Consider the following 25,000-nt stretch of genomic DNA (forward strand, 5'->3'; position numbering starts at 1 on the left):
AAGGGAAGCTTTTGTTCTCACGTGGTTCCCTTTCCTGAGCGCGCTTAGATGTGCTAAGTGCGTTCAATCTTAGTTTCGATTTGAGCCATTTGAGCCATTTGCGTACGATCTATTTGGGCTGACTCAGCAGAGGGGGCGTATCTAGCGAGGAGAAGTGTTTAAATAGTGAAGTCAGCTTCAATTCTGTGGGTTAAGTGATTTCTCAGTCCTCGTGCACGGACAGAACGACAGCGCGCAAGTGAGTACTTAAATACTGTATGTTAATAGGCAATTGTTGCGTTTGCTACTGCTAGATAAGACGTTCTTGCTTATTTCTATTTTATACTTCTGTAGTTATCTATATCTCTGCCTATATATATATGTAATATATATGTGTATTGCACAACATCAGAAAGATCAGGCCCTTCCTAACAGAGCACGCTGCACAACTCCTCGTCCAGGCCCTGGTCATTTCCAGGCTGGACTACTGCAATGCTCTACTAGCTGGTCTTCCAGCATGTACAATCAGGCCTCTACAAATGATTCAGAATGCAGCAGCACGCCTGGTCTTCAATGAACCAAAAAAGGCCCATGTCACACCTCTCTTCATATCCCTTCACTGGCTACCAGTGGCGGCTCGCATTAAGTTCAAGACACTGATGCTGGCATATAGGACAGCCACCGGCTCATCACCTGCATACCTACGTTCACTACTACGAATTTACACTCCCTCTAGATCTCTGAGATCCTCTAATGAAAGACGCCTCGTTGTACCACCACAGAGAGGCATGAAATCACTTTCCAGAACATTCTCGTTCAATAGTCCTGCCTGGTGGAATGACCTTCCCTCCCATATCCGGAATGCACATTCCCTAACTGCCTTCAAGCGACTTCTGAAAACCCATCTCTTTCGACAATATTTGACTCAATAATAAAAAAAAAAAAAAAACTCTCTTTTCTTGATCTTCCCTTTCTATCCAGTACTTATCTAACAATGCCGATATATGGTATTTTTGAGCACTTCCTAGGTTGACCTGCCTCCTTAGGACGAATCACTTGTTGCATCCCCAATTGTAAGTCGCTTTGGATAAAAGCGTCTGCTAAATGAATAAATGTAAATGTAAATGTAAATTACAAACATCTTTAATATTGGAAAAAAATAAGAAGAAAAAAAGTAATGTTTTATAAGCATTCACATAATGTTCACATAAATACTTACATCATTGACAAATTCCTTTCCTTGGTCGGTCAGGATCCTTTGTGGCACCTCAAATTGGTGCACAAATTTAATAAGGCACTCTGTAACATCTTTGGCAGATTTCGTTTTCAGAGGGTATGCTTGTGGCCACTTTGTTACATAATCAATTATAACACAGATGTATTTATTTCCATTATCAGTTTCGGTTAACTTGCCAATAAGGTCCATGCCCAGGAGCTCAAAGGGCTGTTTCACCTAGAGTAAATTAAAAAAACACCAACAAAAAATAAATGTTATTGTTCTTTTTCTTCCTGTTTTTTGTTATCTACTATGTTTTAATTTTTTTTTTACCATTTTTGACCCTGGACAAGTCTTAAGTAGCTCAGATATATTTGTAGCAATAGCCAAAATTACACTGTATGGGTCAAAATTATCAATTTTTCTGTGAAGATATTTAGTAAATTTTCTGCAGGTAAATATAGTAATTTGCATTGCTAAAAACTTATTTTAGACAAATAAGTTATATATTTTTTGCACCCTCAGATTACAGATTTAATAAAAAATTGTATCTCTGCCAAATATTGTACTAGCTTTCAGAGGATGTAAAAATTACAATTTCAAATTAAAGCTCACCGCCGACTAGTGGCTTAGGAAAACAGCTAACGGTGGGCAGTATGCTTTTAATACAGTAAATATAGGAGCAATATGTCAAAGTCATGTAAATGTGACAAACTTCCTGCTGCCAGCTAGTGGTGCTAGGAGTTTGTTAAAAGTCATTTCTTGTTGTCGACAGGTGGCGCTATAATTATGAGAGAATATTGGCGTTCAGATGTGTTCAGGCCCGGATTCTTATCGAACATGTGAAGTTTGAGGTAGATTGGACATTTTATGAGTTATAACAACTTTTATTTCCATGGTGAAACATAAAACTTTATCAGGCCGCCACGGACACGCCCTTTACTGAAAACTCAACTTGAATTTAAATTCTTTCATTTTATTTAGATGTAAAAAAGTGTCCCAACATTTCTGGAAATCTGGTTATTTCAGTTAAAAATTGGATGTTTTTGTTCTTTTTTTTCTTGTTTTCTCTGTTTTCCTGTTTCCTTGATCTCTTTCGTTTCTACTAGGTTTGCATTTGTATTTCCCACTGTTTGTCATATTTGTCCATTCTCATTGCAATATGTTACATAAAAGAATTCATACCTCTATTGGAGTGATTTCATTCTCCTGTTTCAGACAGGATTTACTGGCCTGGCACTGTTCACACTGGGACACCTTGTGACAACAGACAAAAGCATTAGAGGATTTTTTTATGATAAAAAATTAGGTTGCTTATAAAGTGAATATTGAATTAATCACAAAACAAGTAAAATAAATACATTGTTAATTAACATAAATGTAAACTTAACCAGCACATGTGTCATTACCCATCTATCGATGTCCTGTGACATGCCAGGCCAGTAAAACCTCCTGGATATGGCATCTCGAGTTTTGTTCTGTCCGCAGTGAGCTCCAGTGCTGCTGGCGTGAAACTGTGAAAAAATTGTGTTGGCCTCCTCTGGCCCATTAACAACTTTGACTCGCCTTTGTTGTTTTTGTCGGATGTACATTAATTGTCCATCTATGGAAAAAAAACAATTTTGTTAACTAAATATAATAAGGTGCCATTAAACAGAATATTAATATTTTTAAAATGTTTTTTTTTTTTTTTTACATTATACTCAAGTGAACTTTGTTTTGGATATACAGCCAATTTATTAAATAAGTCCTGATACCACTTTCTAGATTGTGCATAATATGCAGTATACATGTCTTTTATTGGTGTAAACAAATTTGGCTATGTTAAAAATCATATTTAAGAAACTTTAAGTAGTTACATTTTATTTAATTTAACCGTAATTTTATTTTAGAGGGTTGTAAAGGACTTTTTAAGTGTTTATAGAGCTCATAAACACAGGTTCCAACAATAAAAAGTACATTACACACTACCAGTAAAAAGTAGTGGTTTTTTTTCATAGAATTTTAATATTTATTTTTAAGGTTCTTCTACTCACTAAGTGTGCACTTATTTGATCCAAAATACAGCAAAAGCAGTAAATTTGTAGAATATTTTTACTATGTAAAAGAACTGTTTTCTATTCCAGTATATATTAAAATGTAATTTATTCCTGTGATCAAAGCATCGTTACTCCAGTCATCAGTATCACTTGATCCTTTATAAACCATTCAAATATGCAAACTTGCTGTTCATGTATTATTATTATTATTATTATTACTGTATTATTATTATTATTATTATTACTGTATTATTATTATTATTATTATTATTATTATTATCAATATTTAAAACAGTTGAGTAACCTTTTTAGGATTATTTGATTAATAGAAAGATCCAAAGTTAAGAATTTATATAATATAATTAATATAAAAAAATTCTGAACATTTATTAAAAATGCTTAAGGCATTGATAATGTTACAAACGGTTTATATTCCAGATAAATGCTGTTGTTCTAAACTTTATATTCATCAAAACCATAAAAAAATAATAAGGAAAGTTTCTTGAGCAGTAAATCAAAATATTACAATGATTTCTGAAGGATCTGGAGTAATGATGCTAAAAATTCAAGCTTTGAAATCAATAATTAAGTACATTTTCAAATATATTTAAATATAAATTATTTTCGAATAGTAACTATTTGAAAATTTTTGATTTTGGATCAAATAAATGCAGCCTTCGTGGAAGAGAATTCTTTACATTCTTTACACACAAAAAAAAGTGTAATGTGAATTGGCTGAAGATACCGATTATGGAAAATTTAATTTGTACTGTAATGTATATCACAGCCACGGGAACGTTTCGTTTTGCCATGATTTAACGTATAAATGTGCACAGCCTAGACGCTTGAGTCATCAACAACATCATCTGCGTTGTAACACAAATAGCCTAATATATAGGCTATTATTAATATTAATACTACTTAATGTAGGCTATACAACTACAAATATGCAATGTACATATATCCAATATGTATATATATAGTTTTTTTTAACAAAGGAATATAACCAATATATATTTTTATTAACAAATTTGTCTTGCGCTTGTCTCTGTCCTGTCAATCATCTCGCTAGCTCAGTTGTCTCCTGCGCTGTCGCTCGTGCTGTATAAAGCGAACGATTGTAAGCTGAACTACATTGATATTATTTTTTATAAAAATTCGAAGGGTTGGTGGGCAAGTTATTTAACGGGTGGATGGCCGAACACCATGAAACATCGGCTTTTCATAAGCTTACGCATATTTATTATGTAGGCTAGCTGTTTATCAACATTTTACTTAAGCGTCTAGACTGTGCACACTTTTAACATAAATCCTGGGGAAATGGTATGCGCGTTGCTATGATATAGAGTAGTTTACAGTACAAATTAAATTCTGTCTATTGGGTAGCACAAACAAAAACAATTTAAATAAATATAACAAATATAACAATTAGCTACATTATGATTTACAACGTCGATTTTTAAGATAATATGTTAACGTTACCTTCGATTATGAAAGTGTGGGCTTTTTTCCTAAAAGTGTTCTTCTCCGTCTTTGTCATCCCTTCAGGGTATGTCCCATGGGACTTGTAGGAAAAGATGTTTTTATAAATAAAAGGATCCATTTGAAGAAGTCACAATCATCAAACCCAAAACGAATGATTGAATGAAATCATGAAAAAAATTTGCGCGCGATTTTTCTACATTGTTTTATTTACATCCGCCCATAGATTAATTTTAAATTAAAGCAATTTATAGTGTAAATATTTTTATTACACAAATAAATAATGTAATTAATTAATTAATTAATAAATAAAAGGCTATATAATTTTATAATATATATGCCTCTGCTAAATTATTTATATCCCTGGTGGGAATCAAAACATTCTGCGAACCCGCTCCTAAGTCCTTTTTTAATTGCAAATTCTGAATTAACAGTCAAAGCATAACAAAATATTATAATTAAAACATTCACATTTCTTGAAAAAGAAAACACAATGAAAAAACAGTGGTATACATTAATAATCAGAAGAGAAAGGAGGAGTGTTTTGAAAGTCCTTAAGTCAACTTTAAATTGAGAGATGGCTTCTTTTCTGACCATTTACATTTGTGTATATAAAAAAGCAAAAAATATTAAGATATATTAAGATATTTTAAATTAGGGTGAATAGTGGTAAAGTGGGACAATGGGTAAAGTGGGACAGTTAAGCTTAATAATTTATATCTTTTCATGGATATGTTTTTATTACTAAAAATCAACAATGAGTTCATCATTAGCAAGTATGTGATAAAAAAATAAAAAATAAATCTGTGGCTAATCATCACTTCCGGGGTGTGGCACATCATATTTAACAACCTTGCAGTGAACTGTGATGGTAAGTCACATAGCATTCTGAGGTAAATAATGTTAAGGTTATAAAAATAATAAAGCTCATGGATCATTTGTAATTCTTACATATTTTGTTATAGGATGTAATGGTGAATCAGAATGTTAAAAAATCACATTCATATGAATCTTTTTTTTTTTTTAATGTGATTTTGACACTGTCCCAGTTTGCCAATAGCGTATTGTTAAACTGGGACAGGGTATTACTGGCAAACTGGGACAGCCATTCAAGTCATTTTAATGGAGGAATTGAGTTCCCTTTTTATATGTCCCTCATAAATTTAGTTAGTTAGCTAGATATTTAAACAAAGATTGACTACTTAGTTCTCACGCATTCACCGTGAGACTCACGCTATTGACACTGTTCAAAAACAAAGCCTGCCAAACAAACAAAAAAACAAAAAACAACAAAAATAGCCTTTTATTTATTAATTAATTAATTAATTACATTATTTATTTGTGTAATAAAAATATTTACACTATAAATTGCTTTAATTTAAAATTAATCTATGGGCGGATGTAGAAAAACAATGTAGAAAAATCGCACGCAAATTTTTTTCATGATTTCATTCAATCATTCGTTTTGGGTTTGATGATTGTGACTTCTTCAAATGGATCCTTTTATTTATAAAAACATCTTTTCCTACAAGTCCCATGGGACATACCCTGAAGGGATGACAAAGACGGAGAAGAACACTTTTAGGAAAAAAGCCTAAAACTAGTTAGCTCCTGCATACCTAACTAGTCTCCTACTACGCTACAATCCCTCACGCTCCCTAAGGTCGCAAAACTCTGGACTTTTAGTAGTACCTAGGATAGCAAAGTCAACTAAAGGAGGGAGAGCCTTTTCTCATTTGGCTCCCAAACTCTGGAATAGCCTTCCTGATAACGTTCGGGGTTCAGACACACTTTCTATGTTTAAATCTAGATTAAAGACTCATCTCTTTAGCCAAGCATTCACATAATGTATCTCATAACGTTGTAATTTCAGTTACATCTGATCAAATGCACATTAATATTCTTCAGCTTGGGCTAAACCATCATTTTTGTTTGGTCGGAAGTTGGAACAGCAGCTACGCTAATTATTTCTCTGTTTCTCTGTCTTTGCCACGGGATTTCCATCCCGTGGTAACTAGGATTTACACAAGATTCAGATGAAGAGATGATGCCAACCCCTCAGAGGACCGCAGATGATGCCAGCCTTGAAACAACATACAGCACTACATAATTTTCCTACAAGTTTGATTACAGCACATAACCATTGCAATTAGTGTTCATCTGTTTAATTACACAGTTACTGATTTAATATTTATATCATATGTACATAGACTCAACATACAGTATTCACCACTAATAAGCTACTAAATATATTGTAGTAGCCTAAAACTTTTGTGCAGCTGCTCTGCAACAATCTGTATTGTAAAAAGCGCTATACAAATAAACTTGAATTGAATTGAACAAAGATGGAGGGTACAAGCACGGATGGCCAGGATATTTGCAATATTTGTTAAGCCATATTTGGTGATGAAAATGATCCAAAGAAGACAGAGGACTGAATCATGTGCATTGTTTGCGAGGACTGGTTGCATGAGACGTGTGGCGAGGAGAATGGCCTCATTGAAGACAAGGAGGTGTTCACTTGCACTTGCTGTATTGACGTGTAGATTAACGTGTACTACCATACAGAATTGAAATTTGGTGGTTTGATGGTTACTGTTTTTTTTTAAAAAAATTTTTAAATTTTTAAATTAAATTTGTATGAAATAAATTAAACCCAGTATAAAATTTTGTGGCCAGGCGTGGGAGGTGGTGGGTTGAATCTGTTGTACCTGCACTCCTTAAAAAAGTGATGTTTATATTATTGTTGTTTAGATTGTTGTTTATATTGTTATTGTGTATTTAATTTATAAGGCCGACACTTGAATAACAATTGAATGGGTTTTAAGTGTCCCAGTTTGCCAATAAAGGTGTCCCAGTTTGACAGTAGCACCTTGAAAAATGTGGTTTGGGGTCATTGTGTGTTTGAGGAAGAGTCATCCATCCTGTGTTTAATGTTTCTTTCTTTTTTATTGTGTATAGTATAATAGAGCTCCTAAGCTATTTAGAATAGTATCATATGAGCGGCTAAGACATTTTGATCATAATAAAAAGGTATGCATAATATACATTTTCAGAAAGTGTCCCACTTCACCACTATTCACCCTAATTAAATATATTAGATATTGGTGAAAGGATTTGTAAAGAAATTTGTCTATTCTTATTTTTATTATTATTTAGTGCTGTCAAAGTATTAATCACATTTAAAATAAAAGTTTTTGTTTACATAATGTGTGAATTGTGTATATTTATTATGCATATATAACTTCACACACATGCATGTATATATTTAAGAGAAATATGTTGTTTAAATATTAAATATATTTATATACACTGCTCAAAAATAAATAAATAAAGGGAACACTTAAACAACACAATGTATCTCCAAGTCAATCACACTTCTGTGAAATCAAACTGCCCACTTAGGAAGCAACAATAGGCATTTTAAGGAAATTATAGGCAATTATCAAGACAACCTCAATCAAGAAATGGTTCTGCAGGTGGTGACCACAGACCACTTCTCAGTTCCTATGCTTTCTGGCTGATGTTTTAGTCACTTTTGAATGCTGGCAGTGCTTCCACTCTAGTGGTAACATGAGACGGAGTCAAGTGGCTTAGGTAGTGGAGCTCATCCAGAATGGCACATCAATGCGAGCTGTGGCAAGAAGGTTTGCTGTGTCTGTCAGCGTAGTGTCCAGAGCATGGAGGCGCTATCAGGAGACAGGCCAGTACATCAGGAGATGTGGAGGAGGTCGTAGGAGGGCAACAACCCAGCAGCAGGACCGCTACCTCCGCCTTTGTGCAAGGAGGAACAGGAGGAGCACTGCCAGAGCCCTGCAAAATGACCTCCAGCAGGTCACAGATGTGCATGTGTCTGCTCAAACGGTCAGAAACAGACTCCATGAGGGTGGTATGAGGGCCCAATGTCCACAGGTGGGGGTTGTGCTTACAGCCCAATGCTGTGCAGGACGTTTGGCATTTGCCAGAGAACACCAAGATTGGCAAATTCGCCACTGGCGCCCTGTGCTCTTCACAGATGAAAGCAGGTTCACACTGAGCACATGTGACAGATGTGACAGAGTCTGGAGAACGCTCTGCTGCCTGCAACATCCTCCAGCATGACCGGTTTGGCAGTGGGTTATAGCTCTTGCACTGTAATAAGAACCTGCTATTTCACGTACAGTTTGCGTCGGATATTAACAAGTGTGACACGCTTGATCAACGATTATTCATTTGTGTTACTGGTAAGTAGAATCTAGATGACCAATGCTGTGATTTTTCCTGATTAGATATCGTCAGCTAACACTGATCTCCAGAGCCGGATTAAATAAATGGACTACACTAGGCAGGCTGCATTTTTTGGGCCCCCCTCCGTCGATGTTATTTATGAATTGAAATCTGAAATTTACTAAAGTTACTAATAAAAGTTAATTCACATTTTACCTAGCCTAGTCTTTGGTTAAAAATTGGTTGTTGTATGCCAAAATAAGTCATGTGTTGTATATAAAACAGTCTATCAGACTATTTTTTGATATTCATTATTTATACATTACACGGCTCTATTAAATGCTATTAAATTATCCTCATTTTATCCATTGGGAGTGTCATTGTTAAGGCAGTAGTACCAGTAAATAACCAATAGGTGTCAGTAAACTATGTAAACAGAGCAAGGCAAAACGATAGTGGGCTCACACGGAGCCCCTTACGTCACCTGTAGAAGAAAAATAATTAATCCGTGGGGACGGTTTTGCAATTCGTTCCCTCAGTTTAAACTGTACTCACGAGTTCTTAAACTGTTCCCTCGGTTAAATAAATAAATATTAATCGTGCCCATGGATTATCAAACCGTACCCACGAATTTCCAACCCGTGAGCTCAGATTTTGTAAACCGTATCCTCAGATTTTGAATCCTTACCGACAAATTTATAATCTGTGCGCACGCTTTAGCAATCCGTTCCCACGGGTTTGTTAACTGTACTCACGGATTTGTGATGCATTGTATTGCATTTAGACCACATCCAGACCATGGAACACTGACAAAACAGAGTTTTAGTTTTATTTTATTTATATTAATCACCAATAGATTAGCTGATAAAACACCACACCTGTGTTCTACCCTATTGGTGATTATTGTAAAATAAACGCTAAAAAGAAGACTGTTTTGTAAGTGCGGGTCATGGTACCAAAATAAAATAATAAATTAGGGGCTGTTCAAATGGCTTTGCTTTATTTAATTTTTTTTTCAAAATATAAAATTGCCTGAATTAAAAAAAAAAAAAAAAAAAAAGAAGGTAAGGTAAAATGCCATACAAATCAAATAATGTACAGGTTATGTTGTCATTCCGATGCTCTCAAACTAAATGCAATGTAATAATAGGCCTTATTTAATAATAACATTAAATGTGCAGCATGCATCTAATGCTACGCGTTCCAGGCATGTTTTCGAGCTCCTAAAACACGACTTAAAATCACGACTCACGACTTTGTAGCGTTCCAGGCAAGTCATGCCAAACTGCCTGGGCACCTTTATGAATTATTTATTATTTTTATATTCTTATTAATTTGATTGCAACGTTATATTGTCCTATGCTCCATTTTTCCACTGAGTACCACTTGCATAAACACCACACGCATTAGGGCTGATATTTTGTATGCTACATCAGAACTCGTAACTGGGAGTCCATCGATCTAGTAGGAGTTCACGAGTGGGAAGTCGCGGGTTTGACTGCCGTTCCAGTGCACTTTCACGGGTAGAAGGTTGGAAAAACACGGGTTACGGGTTGCCTGGAACGCGGCATAACTCTGGGTGAAAAGCTTATCTCAAATCGCTCTGTATGGCTCTGACTGGATGGCGCCGCTCTATACTGTCATGGGCTAGCGTTAATATGACAATGTAACAGTCTATGGTTAAGATAAACATCGTCACTATTTGTAGTTAATTAATAAATATTGAAATAGATTGTAGATAGGACATTTGTACATTTAAAAAAAAAAAAAAAAAGTGTCCCTCTGTCTGGGCCCCCTCCCGCCAATCGGGCCCTAGGCACGTGCCTAGTTTGCCTTTGCGTTAATCCGGCTCTGCTGATCTCTCACCAAGACACCTGCCCTGTTCTCCTGACACAACTTAATTTGTCTCCTCTGGCCGCAGTTCTGTTTAATCCTGGCATGTCCCTGCTCTCTTGGCCACATAGCGGGCTTATATTTGTGTCTGTGGTTCGTCATAGAAGTGTAAATAAACATTTTAAATGTTCTCTGTGTCCGAACGGTCATTGCGATCCATTGTTTTCCTATGGTTTACATGACCGCACTCCCTCTCGTGACATCACTGCCAGTTTTGCCAGTTTTTCAGATGCGAAAGTAAAATTCTCTCACAAAAACCACCCCAGAAGCCTTAATAGCGTATTTTAAATTCTATTTTAAAGAAAATCTGGTTCCTACATTATTTTTCTATACATCAATTCACCGGAGTCTCTAACCTGCAATATGCACTTTAAGAGGTGAAGTTTATCTTACCTTCTGCTAGCAGTGTGCTCAAGTCACCTATGGTCACAAAAAGGACTGTTCTACCCCAGGAAGAAAGGTCAAACCCACACCCACCTCAAATTTCTTTGGTCACAAACTTAAGAAAATTGCACGCTCCTGTCTCGAGGCCGTGGCCAGGGGAGCGAGAGACAAGTGCTGCCGTGTTAGAGTGCACCTCAGCCGGCTAAACCTACGAGCTCTCACGCGACCGCACAGACAACAGGATTAACGTTAGAGGAGATTGTGTTTATTCAAATGTCAATCTAACTTTAGTGTATTATTTGAACTTTGATAAATGATAAAATGAAAAAATATACCGCAGAAATCTTTTCTTTTGATCACAATGACATTTTAGCATTGTGCTCTGCCCAAGGCCACTTCATTTCACAACGATATATTTAATTTAAATTGTATTTCTTAATGATTACCACATTAGTTGCGATCTACATCATATTTGTGTCTCAGAGCTGAAAGCAGCGCTCCTCTCACGAGCCATAACTACAGTTTTATGTGAATAAATGACTTAATGAATATTTGAAAACAGAAATTAATGTTGATGAATCGCGGATTTCATTAATATTTACAAATAAAATATCTAAAGTACTTACTTTTTTTTACCATAGATCCTGCTGCTGCGTTGTCCGTTGTTCATTGTTCATTGTTTTATTTTATTGTATATAAACAATGGTCATTGTCAAAGTCATTCATTTATGTCAGTGCACGAGCACTAAAATAAGGCTGCGTCCGAAATCGCCTACTCAATGAGTAGGTACTTAATTTCAATAAGTACTTACTTAAGGAGCGCTAAAAGAGTACCTACTCAACAGCCAAATCTCGTTGAGTATGGATGCGTTCCGCCATGTTGACGTTATCATGTGACCTATGACGTTATAACAAGCGCAACATGAAATGATATGAGCGACGGATTTAATTCATCTATCTGTAAACATTTTGATGTTGATGAAATTTGCTTATTTTGGATTGATTGAAGTTTTTATATTTTTAACAATACTAAAATGACTAAAAGCCCCAAATTTGTTGTCTTGAATATGTTAATGGGCAAAATTATGCAAAACAAGCTTAGATCTAATTTGTTTTCCTTTTTCTTGCTGAATTTCTCTCTCCTGTCATCCCTGAAACTTAAAATAATAATAAATAAATAGCAAAAAAAAAAAACAAATGCAATTTTTAATTCATTGCGATTTTATGAATATTCAAATATATATATTTTTTTTCTGTATATAATCTTGTACTATGTACGCAAACCTATTATAGTTATGTTTTCTGTCATGATTGTTCTTTGTTAAAGATACTTAAGACTTTCCCTGAGTTTGTATGGAATTATGAATTCTGCAGTAATAATACAAAAATTTGAGCGACAGCGACACCTCATGCCATCAGTAACACTACAACCATATTCCTCCATGTTTGCAACATCTGCACAAAGGAGACGTCAATCAGTTGCTCAAAGATCTTACCTTTGGAGAAGTCTGTTGATTTTACACTCGGAAAATATAAGTATTACTACTTAGAAATTAAAATAACACTCCAACACTTACCAACAATAATAATGATAAATGCTGACTAATAATTAATGATATTTTTAGTTAAACAAGCATAATGTTGTTGTTTTTTTTTCAATAAAGTAATGAATAAATGCATACGCTCATGAAAATGTTATATTTTACTTACTGACAACATCAGGAAACATGAATAAATTAGTAAAACAATAAAAGTAAACATGAACATAAATAAATACACATGGAACAAAGCTTTATTTAAACATTTTGGTCTTTTAGTCTTTTTCTACTGAGGATGAAGAGGCCACTGCAACATCTGGTCCAGATGAAACAAAGGGCAGGTGGAGTGATGGAGGGTCTCATTTCCAGGATGCTGCTGTGGATTTCTCCTTTTTTACTGCACACACCAGTCTGCAGACATTTCAGATCATACAAAGATGCACAAATATAATACAAAAGCTGTCATTTTAACAGCACAATGTCATTAGATCTCTGTATTGGAAGTTACAAAATGATCAATCTTTATATTAAGTTTCGGATTTTACTTTTCCCCAAAAATGCTGCAGTCACCTTTCCTTTCAGGTCCTGCTGCACCACAAACGATCTGCAACAAAGGCACATAAATCAAGAATCAGAAAAGTTCTGTTATAGCTCTGTTTGAAATGAGTTTGAAGTTCAGTTAGGCCTACTATTTGTACATGTGTTTATTTACATTACTTACATTAATGTAAAGCAGTGACAGTGAATTCTCACATAGCGTCCATCACTCACTCAGATGTTTCGTTTTGTTGTGATGTGCTCTAGAACATTTTCCTGTCATTTGTTAAGTAGACATTAATGTCTTTAAAATGTATGTTTTATGCAAATCCGCTTTTGAAGACGAACGTGTATTTCCTGGAGTTTAATGTTCGCTATACGTCACAAAACATGTTTTAACAGCGAAATCACAAATATACTATAGCATAGGCTACTGTATAACATCTTGGCACCTTATGCAAATCAACAGTTTACGATAAAGTAGCTCAACAAATATGATTTTTAAGACAGGGAACCGTGTTTTGGTTTGTAATACTCACATTTGTAAACACCTTCATTGCGGTTCTCAATTACGTTCGATGATGACGTTTTGGCCTCCTGGGATTGAAAAGTATCCATCGATGAAAGACTTCAGAATCTGAGCTGAAGCAGTAGGACATCTGGGGATTTCTCGCCTACTCTTTTATGAATACTGAGGTTTCGAACGTACTTCTTTCTTCACATACTCTTTTTTCCTACTATATAGTAGAGAAGTAGGCGATTTCGGACGCAGCCATACAGAGCGGTGGGATTGGAAACCACTGCAGCACACAAAGACAGGACTTCTTTTCACATTAGAAGTCAACAAGAAATCACGTGACCCCCGACGTGATTTGAACACGCAACTTTCTGATCTGGAGTCAGACGCGCTACCGTTGCGCCACGAGGTCCTGAACCCAGAGGTGATGTATTTTGCTTAACCGCCTTGACACAGAATGCAAATCAGTAAATATACGGTGCTCAAGGAACATTCTTGATGTTGGACTTCATACTCAGGAGATCAAAAACAGATCGTCTGACCTCAAGGTGATTTGGAGCCAGACACTCTACCGTTGCACTACAAGATAGCGGAAAAATTATTTAGTGTTTCATGCTAAAGCACTTTGATAAACTATGCAAATCCGCTAGTCTTTACACTCACAAAGTCAAGAACAGTTCGCTTGACCTCAACATAATTGGAACACGCAACCTCCCGATCCGGGGTCAGGTGCACTCTGTCGCGGCCAGGAGGTCGAGAAAACAAGTCGGCGTTCCTTGCTTAATTGCTTTGATTCAATTTGCAAATCAGTCACGGTAAAGGGTGTAGACTTTATACTATGGATGTCAAGAAGAGATCAACTGATGTGATTGGAACATGCAACCGTCTGATCTGGATTCAGCCATGCTACCGTTGTACCCCAAGACACCACAAACCTATCTGGTGTTTCCTGCTTAAGCCACCTTTTGTCATCCTGCCTTCGATGGCGCTACCTGGAGCAGGATCGTCTGTTTCCACGGCCGTCTCCTCGTCCAATCGCCGATCTCGCCGTCCATTGTGAGAATGGACGAGAGCCAATCGCGTCGCTCGCCGTCCATTGTTGAGAGCCACTCACAGCGCTTAGTTTCATTCTAAGTCAGGTTCAAAAATCAGACGAACGGAATATAGGATAACTTTTCAAAGTAAGTAATACATGTTTTCGACTTTTCCTCCTCTCTGTTTACAATGTTCTCAATTGGTAACTCGTTACGTTTTCGTCCGTCATTCATCCGTGTTTGGCGTTCACAAACTTTTGACTCGCCAATTGCCCATAATGAAACACCGTTTACAGTTTTTTTCAATCGCTAACAAGCGCTTACCCATACTTCAGATACTTTTTCTAAACTCTTAACACAGACTCGCACCTACAAAACACAATTGGCCTATACAGTATATAAATATACTGTATCTAAGGTTTGGAATATTGTTTTTGCTATTGTGGGATGTTGTGTGTTAACATTCGGAAATACTACAAAAACAATCCATAATTTTGTTGGGAGGTATAGCTTGTCTGTTAAGAAAAGGTAAGCATTGTGGAAATGTGTTCACTGATTGCATATTGGGTGAAAACGACATGAAATGTGTAAATGGTATGGCCACAAAAGACCGATGCTGTGCTAATTGTGTTTAGAGTTTTGAAAATGTGACAACTGTTTGGACAAACGCTTGTTAGCGACTGAAAAAAACTGTAAATGTAATCTAACTTTCTAAAGTCTATTTACACGTTATTAAGTTCGATTTAAATGGGGAAAAAAACGTGTTTCAGCTGTAAGTGCAGTCATCCCTTATGACAATTTACCCTGTTTTTACTATAGTGAATCGTAGTAACCCAGCCGGCATTTCAATGTTGATTCACCGTTGAAACAACGTCAGGTACCATGGTTGGATCAACGGTGAAAAACCTTTCGGATTTGCAAAAATTTTCTATGTTGATATTGTGACGTCTTTTCAACGTGGAAGTAACAACGTTGATTCACCGTTGAAATTGCGACTTTGTTTCACCCTTTTACCTTTCGGGTTATGGTCATCTGTCGACGTTGAATCAACGGTGAATAACCTTTCGGATTTGCAAAAAATTTCAACGTTGATATTATGACGTTGATTCACCGTTGAAATAGCGACTTAGTTTCACTGTCTTACTTACCTTTCAGCAACGGTAAATACACAACTGTACATTCAATTACAACCAGTTTGCATTTAGATCAACCCTGTACATACTTATTATTTAAAAAACAAAATTGGCTAGCAGCAATGGGTTTACTGTCAACTTCAAGAAACTAACACATGATCAATATTATAGTTTATTAGTTTTATTTTGGAAACATACACTGTATAAATCAAAATAAAAACCTGTCGAAAACATTTTCCAAAAACAATACAAACACATTAATTCTGCTCACATGTTATTGTAGCCCAGTTTGTGATGAATACAAAGTAATCAGACTTTAGACATTATACACTACCACTCAGAAGTTTTTCACAGTAAAATTAAAACAAATGTTTTTTAAAGTCTCTTCTGCTCACCAATCCAAAGTACAGAAAAATTAAATAATATATTTGTACTATTTAAAATGTTTTTCATTTGAAGATATTTGAAAATGTAATTTAATCCTGTGATGTCAAAGCAGAATTTGTATCATTACTCATGATCAAGTCACATTAACCTTCAGAAATCATTCTAATATTCTGATTTGCTGCTCAGAAAAATATGTTGGAAACAGCTCAGTAGAATTCTTTCAGTTTGCTTTGATGAACTGAAAATAAAACAATTTATCTGATATAGAAATCTATTGTAATATTATAAATGTCTTTATTATCACTTTTGATCAATGTAAAGCATCCTTGCTAAATAAAAGTTTTGAAGTATAGTATATAATTTTACAAATGATTTTTATTTCAAGTAAATGCTAATCTTTGGATCTTACTATTCATCAAAGAATCCTGAAGGAAAAAAAATCTACTGCTTAAATATTGATAATAATAAATGTTTCCTGAACAGCATATTAGGATGATTTCTAAAAGTTCATGTGACACTGATGACTGGAGTAACACGAATAAATTACATTTTAAAATATTTTAAATAATATTAAATATTATTTTAAATAACACAAATATTACAAAGCAGAAGGAAATTATTTAATAATAATAAAAAAACCTTACTGTTCAAAAACTTTTGACTCGTAGTGTATTTTTTTCAGATACTGAAAAAAAACACACAGATGTCAGGGTTTAAACTTCTCCAAATTCCTAGACCCCAGAAGGTTAAAGACTCAAAAGTTTTTGAGCAATAACATGCATATTTTGCGCTGCACAAGAGAAACCTTTTTTGACTAAAACCACTTGATCTCTTATTTGGTGGTTAACTATGGTTCTGTGAAAACAGGTTTACAAATGTGTCTCATTATAAGAGACTTTGAGAATGGAACCTGCAACAGAAACCATGTCGTGGTGAAGGGATCAAAAAGCAATTGCCATAAAATTCTTTATGCAGGAAATATCTTAAATGAAATGTATTTATTATTTTAAGCCAAAATGTTTCTTCAAATTCTGATAAAAACAACAGCCTTGTGCATATAGCATGGTTGTGCTTCGGGTGATCTTTGAAAGAGTCCCAGCTCTAGGTCCTTTCTGATGCTGTCCCCTCCTCTCTCCTCGACTTGTGTGCTTTCTGTGCTGTCCTGCATAAACAAAGACACCAAAAATAACATTTCATAAAATACCAGTGTTGATACTGTTAAATATCTTTAACTGAAAACACTCAATTCAAAAAAATCTTGTACAATATTTTCACTTTACAGTCCAATAACAGTGGAGTTGGAAACAAAGTGCACAACACTTCATTAAACACATTTTGACGTATTCAGATTAAAGTTTAAAACAACATGGTTTTCACAATTCTAACAAAACAGTATACTTAGTGAAACAAGTAAAATCATATTGAGTACATTTGTATTACATTACATAAACTTATGACAAAAGATCAATGAATCTCTACCAGAACTGACAGTGTAAAGTAGCAGATGAACAATTCCTTACCAAACTCCTAATAAGCTGGATCCTTAATGACTCTACAAGGATAAAGAATAAATGATTTACTGAAATTTTCTTAAAAAGCTGTTTTTCGTTTTAAACCATTCCTTTAAACAATCTTATTTTAATTAAAGATATTTGCCATTATATTCAGAAAAGAAAGATAAAGTATGTCATCTTTAGGACTGTTATTATAGGATTAAAATGTAAACACACCTGCAGTAATGCATGGCATTTATATCGAAAAATGTGAATCTCTAAAAGACATTAACAAATACTAGCAACACACAACAACACCAGATATAACGTTATATGACCAGATGAGCTAATATTGCTAGCGCGCTAAATGCGATTAGCTTCTAACTTTTGCTGTCTGTGATAATAAAGCAGCACAAACACACACTCAAGTATTTAACTTCTGCAGTTTACATGTCCTTTACCAATTTGTAAACTCTTGTACTATTTTTTAAAAGGTAATAATAAATACTTATTGTCTTACCTGATTTAGCCAGTGCTGTATGTTTTCAGGGACTTTCAGCTCACGTCTATTTTCCTCTGTGTTCCGGTTTTTGTTCTCCCTTGGGATCTCACAATTCAAATACGCTCAAAATAAAAATATAATAGGAAAATATCAAATAATTCGGGACCAACTGAATAATTTCGGTAAGCAGCAGCTCTCATACAGTCTACGCAGCTCACTGCCAACAGTGTGGAAAGAGTTTTGCTGAAGGTGGAAACCTTAAAATCCACCAGAAAATCCACACAATGGAGAACCCTTCTACATGCCAACAGTGTGGAAAGAGTTTTAATCAAAAAGAAAGCCTTAACAGACACATGAGAGTCCACACTGGAGAGAAGCCTTACTCATGCAAACTGTGTGGAAAAAGTTTCAGTGAAAAAGGAACCCTTAACAAGCACATGAGAGTTCATACTGGAGAGAAGCCTTACTCATGCAAACTGTGTGGAAAGAGTTTTAATCAAAAAGGACACCTTAATAAGCACATGAGAGTTCATACTGGAGAGAAGCCTTACACATGCTCTCAGTGTGGAAACTGTTTTAGTCTAAAAGGAAGCCTTAACAGGCACATGAAAATTCATAATAGAGAGTAGTCTAACAGATCCCCTTAGTGTAGAAAGAGTTTCAAACAAAATGTATATAATGGAACATTCTATTTCACATTTTAAAGCATTATGTTTTGTCCATAGAACACTTTAAGCAAAGTCAACACAATATAGCTAGTTGACACTGTAATGCATAAAAGAGCAAGGAATAATTAGGAATATGGACAATGCGTTTGCTCTGTCTACAATGTAAGAACTTCACATTTGTATATCATGAATTGAAAAGAGATCTCACAGGAAGTGCAGTTTTTTGGTTGAAACACAATAAAGGACATTGTTAGCATTTTTAACATCACTGTTTCGGGTTAAAACTACAACCCTTGTTCCCTGAGAAAGGGAAGGAGACACAAGGACATACAGAGACAGGCTCCTCCCTCCATCGTCTCCACCTTGGACTCTGTTGGTCATCCTCCTCCCGGATATCCATTCTTCTCCTTCTGTTGTTCCATCAGAGCAAGGATGCGCCTTCCAGAAGGGGATGATATGCCAGGAATATGGACCTGTTTCTGTGTGCCCTTTTTTGGTCCTGTTCCTTTTCTTTAGTCCAGTTCGTCATTCTGTGCACCTGTGTTCCCAGTTACCCCTTATATTAAAATCAAAGTCTGTGCATTCTGTCTCTGTTGGGTCTCTATCGTCCAATATGTGTGTCTTCCCTGTTCAAGTATTGGAGCAATTTTATATTTTATTAAGCACTGTCACCCCGTCTATAACATCTCCGCAATTTACCCTGACTCCAATGCTGGATGGTGTTTGTCCCGATGGAGCCGGAGTGTGTGCTGTCCCTGGCTGTCGGTGGGGATCGCCTGGGGAGGTGCGGAGGGGTGACGGGACTGGTCCGTCCATGGAGACGCGGCGCTGGCTAATGAATCGACAGGTGAACTTGGGCAGCGGCTGAAGTTACCAATTTTGGACAAAGTGGAAAATGCAGAGCTGTGCTGTCTAGCAGGAGCAAAGGCAGTGGCAGTACAGGTCCTTTTATAAAAATTAGCATATTGTGATAAAGTTCATTATTTTCTGTAACACAACTGAAGTAGTTTAAGCCTTTTATTGTTTTAATATTGATGATTTTGGCATATAGCTTATGAAAACCCAAAATTCCTATCTCAAAAAATTAGCATATCATGAAAAGGTTCTCTAAACGAGCCATTAACCTAATCATCTGAATCAACTAATTAACTCTAAACACCTGCAAAAGATTCCTGAGGCTTTTGAAAAATCCCAGCCTGGTTCATTACTCAAAACCGCAATCATGGGTAAGACTGCCGGCCTGACTGCTGTCCAGAAGGCCATCATTGACACCCTCAAGCAAGAGGGTTAGACACAGAAAGAAATTTCTGAACGAATAGGCTGTTCCCAGAGTGCTGTTTCAAGGCACCTCAGTGGGAAGTCTGTGGGAAGGAAAAAGTGTGGCAGAAAACGCTGCACAACGAGAAGAGGTGACCGGACCCTGAGGAAGATTGTGGAGAAGGACCGATTCCAGACCTTGGGGGACCTGCGGAAGCAGTGGACTGAGTCTGGAGTAGAAACATCCAGAGCCACCGTGTACAGGCGTGTGCAGGAAATGGGCTACAGAGAAGCATCACTGGACTGTTGCTCAGTGGTCCAAAGTACTTTTTTCGGATGAAAGCAAATTTTGCATGTCATTCGGAAATCAAGGTGCCAGAGTCTGGAGGAAGATTGGGGAGAGGGAAATGCCAAAATGCCTGAAGTCCAGTGTCAAGTACCCACAGTCAGTGATGGTCTGGGGTGCCATGTCAGCTGCTGGTGTTGGTCCACTGTGTTTTATCAAGGGCAGGGTCAATGTAGCTAGCTATCAGGAGATTTTGGAGCACTTCATGCTTCCATCTGCTGAAAAGCTTTATGGAGATGAAGATTTCATTTTTCAGCACGACCTAGCACCTGCTCACAGTGCCAAAACCACTGGTAAATGGTTTACTGACCATGGTATTACTGTGCTCAATTGGCCTGCCAACTCTCCTGACCTGAACCCCATAGAGAATCTGTGGGATATTGTGAAGAGAAAGTTGAGAGACGCAAGACCCAACACTCTGGATGAGCTTAAGGCCGCTATCGAAGCATCCTGGGCCTCCATAACACCTCAGCAGTGCCACAGGCTGATTGCCTCCATGCCACGCCGCATTGAAGCAGTCATTTCTGCACAAGGATTCCCGACCAAGTATTGAGGGCATAACTGAACATAATTATTTGAATGTTGACTTTTTTTGTATTAAAAACACTTTTCTTTTATTGCTCGGATGAAATATGCTAATTTTTTTAAATTTTGGGGTTTTCATGAGCTGTACGCCAAAATCATCAATATTAAAACAATAAAAGGCTTGAACTACTTCAGTTGTGTGTAATGAATCTAAAATATATGAAAGTCTCATGTTTATCAGTACATTAAAGAAAATAATGAACTTTATCACAATATGCTAAGTTTTTTTAAAAGGACCTGTAGTGTTTGATCAGTCTGAGTTCACTTACATGGACACTGAGGTAAGTTCTATGCCTCACATTAATCCTTATATGCCAGTTACAGATTGTCATTACCGTAATGGCCCGTCTGCAATAACGGACGAATGCCAACAACGGACAAATGCCAACAGAGTTTTACAAGGGCTAAAAGGCATGCAATAAATCATGCAATATTGAAACAGAGGAAGTCAAGACTCTTTCAAACTGTGAATCATGCTAAAGTCATCTGGAACTCTGGGAATAAACTTAAAGGAATACTGGGAGGACATATAAATATAAGAAGTATATGACCAAAAATAGATCAGATACAGAATTTACTTATTGATTCCAATTTGGATTTTTTGTGTATATCTGAGACTTGGTTGAATCATAATGTTCTTACTGACCTAATTAATGTACCAGGATATACTTGTTATAGGAGAGATAGGGTCAGTGGAAGGGGTGGTGTTGTTTTAAATTATATAAGGGAGCATTTTAGATGTTTACAATTTGAACTGAAGGTGAACATGGAGTGTTTGGCATTAAATGTTATTCTTTCTCCAAATATGACATTTAATATAGTTGTGCTTTATAATCCTCCATGTCATGATGCAAAGTTTTATAATGAACTGAAGAATCTTCTTGCTCCTCTTGATAACTGCTGTGAATGTATGATGTCTGGTGATTTTAATATTAATTGGATGGTCAGCGTTGGGGAGTAACTAGTTACATGTAACGGCGTTACGTAATTTAATTACAAAATAAATGTAACAGTAATTCGTTACAGTTACTTAGAAAAATGTGTAATTAAATTACAGTTACTTATGAAAATGCTAAAGATTACAAATGGGGTTACATCTAAAAATTTTCTTTAAAAATCTGGGATATGTTGAATAATATTAATCTGTTGCTTTGCCTGTTTTTGAAATGCACGATGCCTTCTGCTAAGGCCATTTATTAAAGCGGTGCTATTCTGATGCTTTTGATTGGTTTGAATTTGGGGTGCACTACGTCTGCCAATTAGGTTAATCCTCTTTGTGTGTTGGAGACCAATATTAAAAACATTCATAACAAATTAGCTAGCCTGCTAGCTGCCTTTACCAGACACACTTGTATTTATGAACCCTTTCACAAAAAAAATCTCATTTTTTCTCCTTGAATTTTGAGTGTCATTTGTAAAATCAGTGTTTAGACTACTGCGTGATTTTCAGCTGAAACGTGACTAAACTGCAGCGGATTTTCATCCTTCAAATCATTAGTTTATTTTCGAATAATATAGATCTATTTTTCTCAAAGGCTTGAAACTTTTCTCTATAATGATCGATGTTGACCTAACGTGCCACCTAGTGGACAAATCTCTTAATTAGTTTGTGCCATTTTGTTTTGCAAAATCGAGCTATTATCTAGTGAAGCACCCCAGTTGGTCACTGAATCTAAGCAGTGTTTTAGATGAAATGTAACTTTATTTAAAAAAAAAAAACAATACCATGGATTTTATGACACAGCTTCAATGATGGAGTCTGTTTGGATTTGGCAGTATCTATTCTAGAATCTATTCTTTCTTCTGTTAGTGAGAAATAATTATTAGCCCTGTATGGTATAATGATTTCCCTTCACACATAGTGGTAAAAAAATGAAAAAATAATAGTATGCAGATTTAAAAAAAAAAAATATTATATCAATCAGAAGAAAAAAAACGTGTTTTTACTACATTATTATAATCTAGAATTGTGTTTTCTCTTAAATATAACTAAAAATAATTATCTATTATTTTAAATAATTTAGATATTTAAAGAAATCTTTTTTTAAGATTTAAGTTTTTCAAGGCATTGTTACTTGCCAGTGTGTCCTGTCATAGCTATGCAACATTTTGATTTTGTAACAACAGTAAACAATTTTTTTGTTATAAGGTCTGGTTTTGTGATGGCTGTACTTTAAAATTAAATTAATATAATCTTAATTCAAGTGATGAAAGATTTTGAAATTCTAACAGTAAACTACTGTAAGGTCACACCTGCTTGATATAAATGAAAAAAAAAACTAATTCAGCAGCGCGATTGATGGCCGATTGGCTCTTTCCTCTTGGTAGGAATGGATTGGCTGCTTTGCCCCACTTGTTCGAAGCTAGGATTTGCGTTAGGACCTGTTCGGTTGTAGTTACAAAGGAGAATGCACCTCGTTCGGACGACGTTTGAAAGTATTCAAATATTGTTAGGAAATGTTCAGCCGGCTGATTGCTGGATGGTACGGCCACAACTACGGCGGCCTCCGATGTCCTCTGTCCCGTTGTTGACCTCAAAGTTGCCCGACCGTAGTCAGCAGGGTTCGAACCTGCGCGGGCAGACCCCAATGGATTTCGAGTCCAACGCCTTAACCTCTCGGCCACGACTACGCCTGCATGTGGACTGCCTGCTCTCTTGTCTCGAGGCGGGCAGCACAGGATGCCGCCGAGCTTCAGGCGCAAAATCCAACTAAACGGTGAGTTGGCAAAAAGAAGCTGGACGTCCCCGTCGCTCAACGACAAAGAGCTGCCATGACCCGGATTCGAGCATTCTTTTCTGACCGCTTAAATCTGGCACTGAGCGCCTGCGTTGGTGGTATTGTGGTGAGCATAGCTGCCTTCCAAGCGGTTGACCCGGGTTTGATTCCCGGCCAACGCATTGTTTTCGGCTGCGGTTGTCCTCGAAGCAGAACTCCTTCTGTGACCTCTGTCTTAACCAAAAGCTTTTGGATGAGTCGTTCAACAGCAGCAAAGAACTAGGTCTCCTCATTGGGGAATCTAACCCCGGTCTTCCACGTGACAGGGGGAGATACTGTCCACCATACTAACGAAGAGTTGTGCTTGCTGTTCTTCGCTCCCAGCACACGCGACTGCACCCAACTTGCCAAAACGAGCCCCTACTCCATGAAATACCAGATTGACCCGCCACGAGCTAAAGTCTCTCAATATCTTGAATGCTACACATTACAGTGGGTCATTATTTGGACCGCTTTATTTCATTTAATATTTTTTTTGGCCTCTAATACGGGGGCATGAAAAAAGAGATGACATTACCTTGATCGGGTTTGTGAATACTGGGTGAGGGAAGAGACTTTCATAACTTTTACTTCTCCCATTTGGAGTGAGGGGGGTGATGAAAATCATGTTGGCAGGTGTCGGCACCCTAGATTACCCTTGGTGAGCGTAGTGGTTTACCACAGTGAGTGCACAGGTCCAAGGGCATAGAGACACATCTCAAGTTTCTCGTCATCAGCGCATAAATCTTTCGCCTTTTACTAAAGATTTCCGTGGAGGGGAACCTTTGCGAGTGACCTGTATTTTTGGGGGCTCTGCTCACAGCAGAGCTACACTAGAGTGTCAAGAGCAGAGTCAATCTGGCCACCCGCCAGCGTGCAGTGGAACGAAGCGCGCCTCGTCATGGTCTGTGTTTGCAGCCTTTGCGCTTCCAGCTTCGCAGCTTCAAATTTCTTTAGAAAGCATGGAAAGACAGCGCTCTCTCGTCCATGACGCGAGAAAAACTCTGGACGGGCTCAAACAAAGATGGCTTTTAGCTCTTTTGGCCCT

The 25,000-nt window shown here is 36.6% G+C and overlaps 3 non-coding genes across 3 annotated transcripts; 1 reads left to right on the top strand and 2 right to left on the bottom strand.

Annotated features, from left to right (window-relative positions):
- Positions 1-14,130: 14,130 nt before the first annotated feature.
- trnaw-cca (transfer RNA tryptophan (anticodon CCA)) lies at positions 14,131-14,203 on the bottom strand. Its single transcript has one exon. It is a non-coding gene; the product is annotated as a tRNA-Trp (tRNA).
- A 9,542-nt stretch (positions 14,204-23,745) lies between these two features.
- trnas-cga (transfer RNA serine (anticodon CGA)) lies at positions 23,746-23,827 on the bottom strand. Its single transcript has one exon. It is a non-coding gene; the product is annotated as a tRNA-Ser (tRNA).
- An 839-nt stretch (positions 23,828-24,666) lies between these two features.
- On the top strand, positions 24,667-24,782 carry LOC141290460 (U5 spliceosomal RNA). Its single transcript, XR_012340155.1, has one exon. It is a non-coding gene; the product is annotated as a U5 spliceosomal RNA (small nuclear RNA).
- The last annotated feature ends 218 nt before the right edge of the window (positions 24,783-25,000 follow it).

The sequence above is a fragment of the Garra rufa genome, chromosome 1 (assembly GCF_049309525.1).
Source record: "Garra rufa chromosome 1, GarRuf1.0, whole genome shotgun sequence".
NCBI classification, from domain to species: Eukaryota; Metazoa; Chordata; class Actinopteri; order Cypriniformes; family Cyprinidae; genus Garra; species Garra rufa.